The following is a 14,128-nucleotide window of genomic DNA, read 5'->3' on the forward strand; positions in this document are numbered from 1 at the left end:
CAAAAATTGGGTATTTCTTTTATCTACGTTCTTCTTTATTTTTTCATGGGATGGATCGAAAAGAATGAAAAACAATAGCAATTCGATTAATTGTACTGTACCTTAATGGTCCGTAGGAAGAAAAAGATTCCTGAGAGGACGCGATTCACGTCTGCCAATGACTTGGAATTACATCTCACTGTAAATACGGGAAAAAGACGATGGTGAATTAAACGAAAGAGGTTACTGCGTAGAAACTAGTGCACCGTAAACTATGGTATAGTCGTGGAAATGGTTTTCCCGATGGAAAAGCTCTTGTCCAGAAAGAAGATAGCATACCGATCCATCGAAATTGTTGATTTTGTTGTCAAAAAAAAAAAGATAGGAAAAATAAAAAAGACAAAAAAAAAGGAGAAATCAAATAGAAGCGAAATCGATCGAATGAATTCAATACATAAATCGAGAGATGCGAAAAAGATACATATTGTTTTTCAAACTGTTGAATAAATCAAATATTCTCCAATCCCGAATAGATTAAAAATAAATTTATTTATATACGTATGTATGTTAATGAGATTTTCGAACGTTTTGCAAATCGGTATACACATAATCCGAAAACAAGATTCGATACAAAAATAATATTTCCAGCTGTTTTTGATTTTTCGGGATATTTTTTATATCAATTTTTTTTTTTTGTTAAAAAAAGAAAAAAGAAAAGGAGAAAGAAGAAAAATTTTATTAAGAATAAAAGTTACGCAGTTTTAAAAAAATGTTTGAATACTTTGCGCACGAAACGTCGACGTAAAATTGACTTTTATTGATAGATATAAAAATAAATCTAAGTATTATTCTGGAATGTATTATATGCGTTAGGTCAACCTGTTCATAATAGATCGTAATAAAAACCTTTCGGAAATTTTTTGAATCGAGAATGACCATCGTAAAACGTATTTAAGCGTAATTTTTATGATCTCACTGTTTGATAACAAATTTTCTTTTGGTCATAACTCTATCTAAAAAAAAAAGAGATAGAGAGGATAAGAGAGAGAGAGAGAGAGAGAGAGAGAGAGAGAGAAAATTCGAAAATTCGTATTGGTACTTTTCGCAGAAGATTTGCGAGCTTGTTTCAATTTTGCGAATAAACGAAACTGTTCGGAGCACGTGTTTCACTTTAACCATGATTTAGCTTCGTTCTACTTGTCACAAACACGGTGGACATGTACGTACACGTTTACGAAGGAGAAACGATCGTGAGATTGGAAACATTGAGTTAACGAAGACGAGAGAGCGAGAGAGAAAAGAAAGACAGAGACAGACAGAGACAGAGAGAGATAGAGAGAGAGAGAGAGAGAGAGAGGATTAGAGAGAGAATTAGAGAGAAAGAGAAAGAGAGACAGAGAGAAGTTTAAACGACCGTCCCTTTCGAATTTTGCGAGTCGCAGAGAATCGTTCGGACAAAGATGAAAATTCCAATGAAACGAACGTCGCTTTGATGCAACTCGACGACGGCTCTTTCGACATATCACTGCGTCTCTATCATCAAAGTCTAATTTAGCGTACCGCAAACGGAGTGGCAACAAAGGTTAACTTCCATCCAGCCGTAAGATCCATTAACACGCTCGAAGTGCCGTACACGACATGGATTTAGGTAGCGTGAATTATTCTCTAAGATCCTCCTTCTCCTCACTAACTCACTCACTCACTCACTCACTCACTCACTCACTCACTCTCTCTCTCTCTCTCTTTCTTTCTCCGTATACCAACACACATATATATATATGTATTTATTATATTACACATAACAGCGAAGAATTTACCACTTTCATTCTAATTCTTGATAACGATTAAACAATGATTATTACATTATGATCGTCATTGTAATAGTAATTATTATTTCGTATATCATACTACTTCTAAAAAATTGTTATTCTAATATTTATTTATTTATTTATTCATTTATTTATTTATTTCTTCTTTGATTTCACTGTCCTACGATCTTAGTATTAATGTAATGGAGTCGTATGTAATCGATCCTCCCTACTTGTTACTATAACGAATTAAATCACATCTGGAAAAAATTGTATCTGACTTAGCACAAAATTGATTCAAATTCAGTTACCTTTATGGGAATGGAATCGATAGTAACGATTGAGAATAACAGATTTATAGACACGCAGACAGTATCCTTATCACAATAAATAGTGGAAAGAGGGTAAAGGATGAAGAAGTAGAGGAAGAAGTAGGAGCAAAGAAGGAAAGGAAAGAGTAGGAAAATGGAAATTTTCATTTCTAACATAAAAGGACAATACGATGACAATGACAAGGAAGACGAGGTCGTTTCGTTCCCTAAGGGTAAAAGAGTAGAAGACACGCTACGAAGGGACGTCCCTTTTCGAGGCAAAAGCCGAACGATCACCTTTTCCAACGAGAATATATTCCATTGAATAAGAGAACGTAAAGAAAGCACTCGCTTTCTCGAGTGCTAGGAACCTGAAACGTAATATAAAAAGTTACCCTTTTAAGGGCTCCCTCTTGGACCTCGATTTAAAATCACATTCCCAAGTTTATATTCTGAATAGTCGAAGCTACAGAAACAGAGATGAAACGTCAACGTTTCTATTTTTCAATCGCGTTAGTTTCGATAATTTTTCTTTTTTTTTTCTCTTTCTTTTTTCTTTTTTCCAAATAAAAATTTATTCCAACGTAAATTTTACTTACGAGGATAGAGATAAGAAAAAGAACGAGAAAGAGAGAGAAAGAGAGAGAAAGAAAAAAGAACACTAAAGGAAAAGATATCGTTTTAATTTAATTTCACGATATCGAGATTCCATTGATAATTATCAAGATCGACTCTGTTAACTGTCAGGATAATAAACAAACGCAGTAGTTATTTAAATAAACTTCGTGAAATTCTTCGAAATATTTCGGAGACTGAACTGAAAGTTAATTATCGCGAATATCCGAAAAGAAATTGGATGATGATACGCGATATCGACGAAATAAAAATTATATATGCATACATGTATATATAAACGAATAAATTACCACGTACTTCGTGGTTTATCATCATCACCGTAACTTAAAAGAAACAAAATGCACAGATTTTCGCTTTAGTAGATTACCCGATATATACGAGAAGTCACGTATTTACGTATTCCCTGTAGTAGTCGAATACGAATTGCAAATAGAAATAGTCAATTATCTACGGGGATCCATTGGATAATTTACATTTTCGCGTTGATAATCTAGCAGCATAGATTATTATGTAACTGAGGTCGTACACATGGCTAGGCTATCGAAAGGCACGAATCTACGTTAATTAATGATTATCAAAAGCACATATGTAGATTATGTGTACGTGTCATTACACATTTCTCATTAATATCGTAATAAACTTTATACTTCATATAACAGATATATTATATCCTCTTCTTGTATATAAATATAAATTTATGTACGTCCTTTATAATACGAAATCATAAAAAGGAGAATGAAAATGAAAGATGGGAAAAAAAATATTCTTAGAAAGTATACATATGTATATGTACATATATATATATATATATATATGTATATATATATATTTATATTTATATTTATGAATATACGTGATTCTGCATACAGATGAAATGTGTGTTATATGACAAGCCATATAACTGAATATTACCACTTATTCCATGGTATCAAACCGTATACAAGAGTAGCCATAAGAAAATTCTGCGAAGTTGTTTTCCGCTTCCGTAACCATGAATTATTCTTACAACGATCGTCCTTTCTTTACTGAGGGCATGTAAAATTAATCTCGGTGTCTGCAAAACATCAAAAAAGTTCTCTTCCTTCTTCTAATAAAATAGAACACTAGTCGAAAACCACTTTCGTTTTGAGTAATAATTTAATGTATTTTGTATATATATTTCTTTTTCTAACATCAACGTAAAACAACCCAATTCCTTTTTAATGTTAAAACTATTTACTATCTTTCGTATATGTGATTCAAGCAAAAAATATAAACAAAATATGAACTACAAGTGCGATAATACTATATACATTATCCGCCTATAGTTACCTGTCCTGGTAGTTATCTATCTAAATACTATTGATAATTATATATATATATATATATATATATATATATATATATATATTTCATTAATAAATACAATATCATTAATATCATTAATAAATTTATTTATCTAATTAAATTCTATTTTATTATCTAATCGTGATCATAAATTTAAAATTCAAATAATGTAATTTCAATCAAATTTAGAAAGAAAAAAATTTGGAAAAATATGGAAATATGCAGCCATTCGCCCGGTAGTACTTGCGTTATATAATTTACGCTTAGATTTCGATATATCGCAAGTAATACCGACCCAGGTCTCACCACGTGGAGGTTGCTGCATTTGGAGACCCACGGGCTAACGGTGACTCTACTCTAAAATCCGCGTTCGCGAGATAATTTAATCGAATTTTCGAGCAAATAAAACGAAGTTCATGGTAAGACTTTTAATCGCGTTCGCGACACCCACGTGAATGTTAAAATAACGGTGACTCTACTCTACAATCCGCGTTCCCGGCATTCCCGGGATGACATGAGCTAACCGAGAATTCTAGTATCCAACGTTATCTGGAGGAGGGTCACTCCCCACTTACGGATTACAGGATATCGGTAGCTACATACATCGCTCTCTAACAAATCGCGATTTCGAACAATCAAACGAAGTCCATTATCGTAGGACTTTTAATCGCGTCCGCGAACACCCACGCCTGCATCCGCCGACACACGCGCAAGTGTTCTCCCTATCCTACCCGTATTCGCGTGTAAAAATCGATGATGAACCGAGCTATTCGACGATACACTAGACCCGCATTGATATACCGAATCTTTGCTGGCCAAACACTCGACCGTAGATAAATTCATCCCTCGATGATCGAGATTCGAGGAGAAGAGAAAGAGCAGAAAAGAAATTTAGAAGACGCGCACGTGCGAGAAAGATGGAACTAAGAACGAGATGTAGACGAAGTTCGTTCCACTCGAACAAAATCAGAGTATCAAAATCGAACAATTTTTCCATATTGAAAGAAAAAAAACTCGCCCAAGGTCCCTTACAAGAACTCACACTCAAGGGCTCTTTTCAAGGGGCTCACTTGAGAGAAACTAAAATAATTAATTTACAACAATTAATTTAAAATAATTGTTTAAATTAGTATATGCATATTATTCGCTTGGTAGTATGCTTGATGGAATCCTATTAAATTACTCTATACCACGAGTAATACCGATCCAAGTCTTACCACGGGAAAATTACCGCATTTGAAGACCCACGAACTGAACGAAACTCTACTTTAAAAACTTTACTTTAATTCCCGGGGTTACATGAGCTTAGCAAGAATTCAAGTCCCAATGTTAACTGATGTAGTCGGCGTTTAAATATTAATAAAATAATTTTATATATACTAATTATACTCTCCCGAGTTCGCGAATTATGTTTGTCGAAAGACTAAATTGAATTTATTTTATATTGGTCGCGTCTTACGATCTTCGTAATATTGTTAGGAATGTCCTAGTGTTTAAATGTTAATAAAATAATCTCATTTATTAATTAATCCCTTCCATATTTAAACCAGCGTCTATTTCGTCGCGCGGTCGATTTTATTTCGACATTTTTTATACGATTCGTAATTATTATTTTAATATGATACTTGATTTTATAAAAATAAAATTATGATTTTAATTAAACTTCAAAAAAAATATGCGAAAAATTTATTACTTGACTTTAATAATAACAATGCAGAAAATGCGGCATGGGAGACGTCGTCTCAGTTTCTGAAATCAACATTATTATTATATAAGAGCATTTTGAGTGACAACATGGTAAAATGAAAATACGACTAAGAGCCATTCTCGAAGGGTTCTGTTGAACCTTCGAAAATAACTAATAGTTGGGCCCTCTTGAGCCACAATTTGTGCAAGCTCTTCGGCATATAGCCTCTTCTTTGCTTCGTGCTCTAACCACTACTATACAATATTTGATAATGCCAAAAAAACGAAAACCTTCTTGTAAAACGTAGAAAAAAAAGTAATAAATCTAACGCAACTCTAAAACAATCCTGAAACGAAAAATTGAGAGAAACGAGAATAAATGTATTTAAAAACGCATTAAAATAGTTATAATTAAAAAATACATTTCAAATAGTTACAATTAACGCGTTTGAACAAGAAGACCTTATCCTGATCTAATAAATATAGAAACCATTCACGAGTAAATCTCCGAAGAAATTTACTCGTGCTCACTCAATGCTCTTTTAATAATTAATTACAACCAATCACTCGTGCCGATTCGGACCTTTCGTCCTCGACATGATTGAGTGATCGGAGGAACTTAAAAATTCACTTGCTACTTAAGAAGTTCTGCGATGGCTCCAAAACACTCGTCCACGATTTAGGTCGAAATTGAGGGTGGATGATTTGTAGTTGGTTGAAAATGAGGTAGGTCGACATCGATGTTGGTTGAAATCCTCTTCAGTGATGCACTGATTTTAATTCACGGTAGTTATTTATTAACGGACGATCACTGAATTTATTTCGCGGAACTCTACTATCTTTTATAAATACAGTCTGTGCGACTGTTAAAAAAGCAAAAAACTTTGCGAGCAAACACTGACTCTAACGACTGCATTGCACGCAATCGATGTAAATTCACTTGTTGTTTAAATCGCGAAACGCGGACGAACAAACACTGCTTCTACTTCGCGAATTTTGGATTTTTATTTTAACGATACTAACACTCGATTTCATCATTGCTTCGCGCACGATTACAATGATGTTCTGAAACAGAAAAATAAAATTATTAGTATCGCTGTTATAATGAGAAACTATATAAATTATTAAAAAAAAAAGTGTTTATACTTACTTTAAGTCTTCGTTGATACTTGCAGTGAAAACATCTTGAGAGACCTTCAATGTTTACTTGTCGGAGTACAAAGGAGAACTGATCCGATAAACCATCAAAGTCAATTAAAGGTTTGTTTTTGTTGACGTTAGACATAACCAATGACCGAAGGTTAAATTGTAGATCTAAGAGAAAATAAATTAAAATTATTAAAATGTTTAACACGCGTACTGGGTCGTGTAATGTTTAACCGAATATATTATGTTTGAATATTACTTTAATTAATAGTTCCTTATAGTTTCTTTTGTAGTTCCTTAATATTGTTTAAGAAACTATAAAATTACCGAAAGTATTAATTTCTAAGTTTCCACGTTTAGAATTGGAGAGCTCCGATGTTACCTCGACGAAATATGAAAGAAAACTGATCCCGTACAAAGTCAATCAAAAGTCTGTTTCTATATACATACTACACGTACGCAACGACCGCGAGATCACAATGAGAATATAAGAGAAGATGAATTAAAATTATTTTACCTTTAACGCGTATATCGAACCATATAACGTTTAAACAAATATACTATTGTTTAAACATTGGTTTATTCAACTCCTCGTATTATTTAAATAAATTAAAAATTACCGAAAATATTAATTTCCAAATTTCCACGTTCAGAGCGAGAGAGGTGCGATGTTACCACGACGAAATGTACAAGAAAACTGATCTCATATAAAATCGATCGAAAGGTTGTTTCTGTTTACATATTACGCGTACGCAAGGACTGTGAGAACAAAAGGTAAGTCTAAGAGAAGATGAATTATAATTATTTTATTTTTAACGCGTATATCAAGCCATATAACGTTTAAACGAATATACTATTGTTTAAATATTAGTTTATTCAACTCCTCGTATTATTTAAATAAATTTAAAATTACCGAAAGTATTGATTTCTAAATTTCAACGTTTAGAACGAGAGAGCTATTATGTTACCTCGAAGAAATGTAAAAGAAAACTATCTCATTACCAAAGTCAGTCTACATTTTGTTTTTGTTGAGTTTACGCAAACGCAACAACTTCGAGTAGAAAATTTATCAAAATCGTTCAAACCCTTTATCTTTCGTTGTTGATAACATCATAGTTAACGACCACGAAAAGTATTAATTATTCAAGCTTACTTAGTACGGAGAAAGAGAGCTGACATGTTTACTGGCCAAAATACGAAAGATAACTAACTCAAACTCTGTCAAAGTTTTGTATATCGTATATTGCATCTGCCTACAACAACTTCAATTTTGAAAACTTTTATCTAATGACCGCGTCCATATGAATAAAATTAAATTATTTAATATTATAGAGGGGTATAGATATTAGTCACATAATATTCAAACGATTGCATGATTTTTAATTTAAATATACTCTCTACATATACATATTATATTGTTAAAATAACTTTAAATATATATATATGTATGATAATTAAAAATATTATACAATCTTCGTGATAATTGTGATAATTGAATCTCATTTTTTTCCTGATGTCGATTTCACAGTAGAATTTCATACTAATTAATAGTTTCGCAGAATCAATAAAAATATAGATAAAAAAAGCCGATTTAAAAAAAAAACGGAATAGAAAGAAAAGCGAATATAACAAATTAATAATACGATTATAATTATCCGCTCAAACGTTTATATGAAAATCAGTAGTTGGGTTACGAGCTTTTCCCCTTTTGCCATAATTTTAAAGTTCAAAGAACATCATTATATGAAAATTTTTTTTCACGAAAAATCTCGAAAACGGTGTTTGCACCGTTTAAGCGATGAATCCAGAGGTAATTCTTGACCGACGTTGATAAAAAAAATATCATTTTAAAGATGAAGGTTTAAACGAGAACATGACTCAGTCGAATTCTTGAAAAAGCTATAGTTTTGTTTGCACGAATTACTCATAAAGAAACTTCATTTTTTCATAGGAATTGTATCAAAGAAAATAAAATTATTTCTAAAATTCGAAAAAACCATGTCATCGCTTAAACGTTTGTCTTTAAAATAAGAGCTTGTTCGTCGAAATCTGTAAAGAATTACACCTGTAATCATTATTTACCTAAAACGTTATAAAACCAAGAATAATGAATAAACTTGAAATATGAAAAATATTTAATAATTAAAAGAAACAAATATGGTCTCGATAAAACATTAAATAAATCTAATGTATGCTAAAAAAAGAAAAAGAAAGAAACAAGAAAAAAAGAAAAAAGAAAAGAAAAAAGAGAAAGATTTTCGAATATATCTATAAATTTTTTTATTACCCCAGGGAAGAGGATATTGATGTATTTTTCATGAACATAGCAAAAGTTCGAATGATCAACAACGTTGCCTTCGTTTCTATCCACAAATATTTCCATCCCTTTTCAGCTAGAGAGTGGGTCGATCAAAGCAGAGTAATCGCGATAGCGCAAACTCTGATCGTGAGAAGGAGAAGCAGGAAAAGTAGGAGAAAAGGATAAAGAAAATGAGGAAAAAAAAAGAAAAAAGAGAGACAAGAAGGAATACAAGATGCGTTGATTTACTAAGCTCTCACCTTCTTGTCATGATTTAACGATAAATATTATCACTCAAATCATGTGAAATCACGATCCTTTTTTCTTTTTCCATTCTTCTTTTCTTTTTGATTTCATCTTTTCTTTAAAACGATATTTCTCCTTAATAAAAGATCGTCAGGTTCAGATAAGATCTAAGATTATTTTTATATACATAGACATGCGTAAATTAAATATATACATATATAGGATGTGATTAATAAATATGACGAATATATTCGATAAGGGCTTTTATTGTGTGTATCGAGAATATTATAAAGTACCAACGTTGATCCGTCTGTCATGATCCACGAAAGTGAAAAATGAATTCATATTCTATAGTATGCCCTCTTCATTTTTAATTATGTTTATTACACCTACGTAACTAACTATACGAGGTATCGTTTTATTTTTTTTTTTTTTATTTTTATTCTTAAACATTTGAGCATATAATTATATATATATTTTTTTATTTATTTACTTTTTTATTTTTCTTCAAGTTTCTTACTTTTTTATGTCTCTGATTAAACTCAACGAGAGTGTGAGAGGAGAGAGGGAGAAAGATCTCTCTCTCTCTCTCTCTCTCTCTCTCTCTCTTTCTTTCTATGTTATAAGTTATACTCTTTTATTTTCTCTTCGAATACTTAATCACTTTAAAATACACGCTCCTTAAATAGGGCGCAAGATATCTTGACTGTCTCATTCTATATATGTCTTCTTACAATTCCTTTAAATAATATCTTACTATTTTTATCTCTTTTTCTCCCCTTTTCTTCTTTATAGATTATACATAAATAATTGTGTCTTTTGCAGTAATTAGTTATTTATTCGTACTATCGTTAAGGAACCAATTCGCTTCTGCGGGTTGTAAAGTAATGTGATGAAATAATAATAATAATAATAATAATAATAATAATAATAATAATAATAAAATAGTAATAATAATATTAATATTAATAAAAATAATAACGTGATAACACAACAATAATAGTAATAGTAATATTTTTTACTGATAATAATAATAATAATAGTAATAATATTAATAATAATAATAATAATAATAATAGTAATAATAAAAATAATAATAACAATAATAATAAAAATAATAATAATAACAACAGTAATAATAATAATAATTGGTGTATGGATGTACGATATATTTAATACTCAATAATCCTATTTAAACCATAACTTTATAAAAATACTATTATAGTATTTTTAAATACTATTTATGTATGCAGTAATCTTTTAGCACAATTTTCAAATATATGTTAAACTAATAATCAGGCCATTTGTAATGTGTGTGTGTATATATGTGTATGTATGTGTGTAATAATTATTTTTAGTATTTTTTCCGTGTCAGACGAAGGAATTGGAAAAGCATGAAATGATCTCTTACGGCTTTTTTATCATAACAGATAAAATATACATCCTCTCTCGTTGCGCTAATATGATTTTTGCAAATAAATCACACGACAAATCCTAGGATAATAAGCGTTTAGTTATTTTATCTCTTTTGATATCTCATATTGTAATATAATAATAATAGAATAATAAGAATAAAAATAAAAATAATAATAATAATAATTATTATTAGCATTAAACCTCGTGATATATCTATCATCGTTCTAATATTAGAAGATTAGACATATCTAGAACGAAAAGGACTTTAAAAATAATTTGCAATAAAGAAGAATTTTACGATCTTATTATCTGGCGATATCGCATGTCGAATGATGATGATAATAATAATAATAATAAAATAATAATATACTAATAATAATAAAATAATAATATAATAATAATAATAATATTTATAATTATAATATATACCATAGCTCTATAAAAACAATACGGACTTTGCAATATGCTAGCATTTATATAATTTCCCTTAGTCTGTGGTAATAATATATGATACATTCCTCTAATAAAACTGTTCTTTTATATAGCACTCTGCCATTTTCTTTTTTATTTATTTATTTTTTTTTCTTCTAATGTGTGCCTGAGCTGCTGGAAGCAAGAAATGTACGGACGTCGGTAAAATCATCGACAAGTGATTCGTAAAGCAATATACATCAATTGACAAGCATAACGCATTTGTTAATATATCGGAATGATAATAACAAATTTAAAAAAAGTATATCTTCTTCATCGACTTTCCACATCGAAATATTTGTTGAAGATAATAAGATAATAAGTTTCCAAATGATCTTGTCATCTTTGCTCTCCTACCTCGTCGATGAATAAAAAAGTATAATTCAGAGAAAGTAACTCGAGCCAGAATTACTTTCCAAATGAATCTCAATCTTCTTGTGACGATACGATGACGACGACGTCCGTCACGAATAAAGTAAATAGAACAGTGTGATGTCTGATGTACATTTTCAACTTATTAAAGCACAATATTTTTATCATTCTTTAGTATTAATAGTGGTAGTAGTAGTAATAGTAATAATAATAGTTAGTAATAGTAGTAGTAGTAATAGTAATAGTAATGGTAATAGTAATATATATATAGTACTTATATTACTATATTACAAATAACCACAGTCGCGATATATTATGTCAGAGATATTATTTTTGTCTTTTTCTTTTTTTTTTTTTTACGTGGGTCACTTGAAAAGTTCGTGGAATTTCTTTTTTCTTTTTCATATTTTTCACTTTAAGATGTGTTTCAAAAAAAAAAAAAAGGAAAGAAAGCTGCAAATTTTTCAAATGGCCCTAGTAGTTTTCCTTTTAAATATACACAAGTACTTACGATTCAATACGTACTTTGCTTTTATTTATTTATTTATTTATTTATTTGTTGTTACTTCCTTTAAAGCTATGTACATGCGTAAATATATGTACATGCGAGTTAATACAGGGTGGTCGGCCAATCGAAGAAAAGATATCGCAAAGAAGTAGATTTTTCGGTGTTTCGACGATTCTATAGGAAAAGTTATTCGATAAGCGATATTATTATATAACGTTAATGTGGTTTAAACGACGAATAAATCTCTCTCATGCTACCACCCTGAATCGTGCAATGATCTAACTATATTATGTATATATATATACGTTTCCGTATATGATAAATATACATTCACTTTATGCCGTCTTATGCGCGCGTGGAAAGTAAATTTTAAGTACGTAGACTCAAAAAATGGCGCATAGGAATCATAATAATTACACTAAAGCCTTCCTTCCTTCCTTCCTTCCTTCCTTCCTTCCTTTCTTCCTTCCTTCCTTCCTTCCTTCCTTCCTTCCTTCCTTCCTTTCTCTTTCTAGATATCGATAAAATCTTAATATCCTTTCATCAATCGTTTTATCATATAACGGCAATATAAAATTTTTCTCTATCGAGTTATAACTCTAAGGCTATAGATTATATTTATTAAGACGGTCACATCATCTTCGTTATGTACCGTATATGTATATCTGATAAATGTCTGATAAATGTCTTTTAAAACAGACTTCTCATCATATAACTAAAAAGGTTTTCATTCATTAAAAATTATTACAAGATGTGCATATATAAATTCCAGCACTTGGTTTTACATATACATATATATATATATATATAAACATACATATATATATATATACATGTTTTTTATTTTATTTTATTTAGATTTATATTAAAACCAAATACTGTCTCTTCTCTCGCACTTTCGTATTTTATTTTCTTTTACTTTTTTTCCTCTTTTATGTTATTTATATATTTTTTTTTTTTAATTTCGTTTTTACCGATAGTAACTATATAATCTTCATCTCATTTTTAAGGGTGTATAACATTTGTAAATCAAAGTCCAATAACATATTACTTTCTCTACGTTCTTTTAAGAATTCGAATTGCTTTATAAACTGTTAACTTTCTTCTTTCAATATTTTTTCTAGAGTCTTTAGCTATATAATTATATAATTTGTGTGAATTGGCAATTTTTTTACTAAATATTTCTTACTTCCATTTTTTTTGTCTTTTCTTTTCTTTTCCTTTTTTTTTTTTTTCTTTTCTCGATTTAGCACTACTACTTCAAGTCAATGTAAAAAATCGTTGTAACTGTAAATGACGTTTTTAAAAAAAAAAAAAAAAAAAAAACAAAACGATGTAATTTTTCTTCGACAGAAACAGACAGAAAATAAACAAAAAAGAAAAGATACGAATAATAATATCATTTTTATTATAATAATGCGAATGTAATTATACAGATGGTATAATAAAATGTAGCTTCTAGAAAATACGCTTAATTGACTTTATATGTACATTATATGTATACTGTCCACCACTCTCTATAAACTCCATTAAAAAAAATAAAATAAAATAAAAAATATATATGTTTACTCTTGGCTTACGTTTGATAAAAGAAAATCCTTCGACCGTATTTCACAGTTACAACGACTTAATATATAATGTTTCTTTGTTAACGCAGGTATTTAATCAAAGTACGCACTTTCAAAATATTTATCGTTTGACTACAGGACTATTCGTATTTAAGCGATATTTCTCATTGTAGCTCTCTGTCGAATTAAAAAGAAATAATTAAAAAAAAAAAAATAATAATAATAATAAATAAAATAAAAAAAAAATAAAAAGAAACTCTCTCAAAATTTTCGGATAGTCAATCACCTCTTTTCCCATCGTAGAAATATTATACCTATGTTTGGTATGTTGGCATTGAATGCATCTAATTTCTAAC

Source organism: Vespula pensylvanica, chromosome 7, assembly GCF_014466175.1.
Source record: "Vespula pensylvanica isolate Volc-1 chromosome 7, ASM1446617v1, whole genome shotgun sequence".
NCBI lineage: Eukaryota > Metazoa > Arthropoda > Insecta > Hymenoptera > Vespidae > Vespula > Vespula pensylvanica.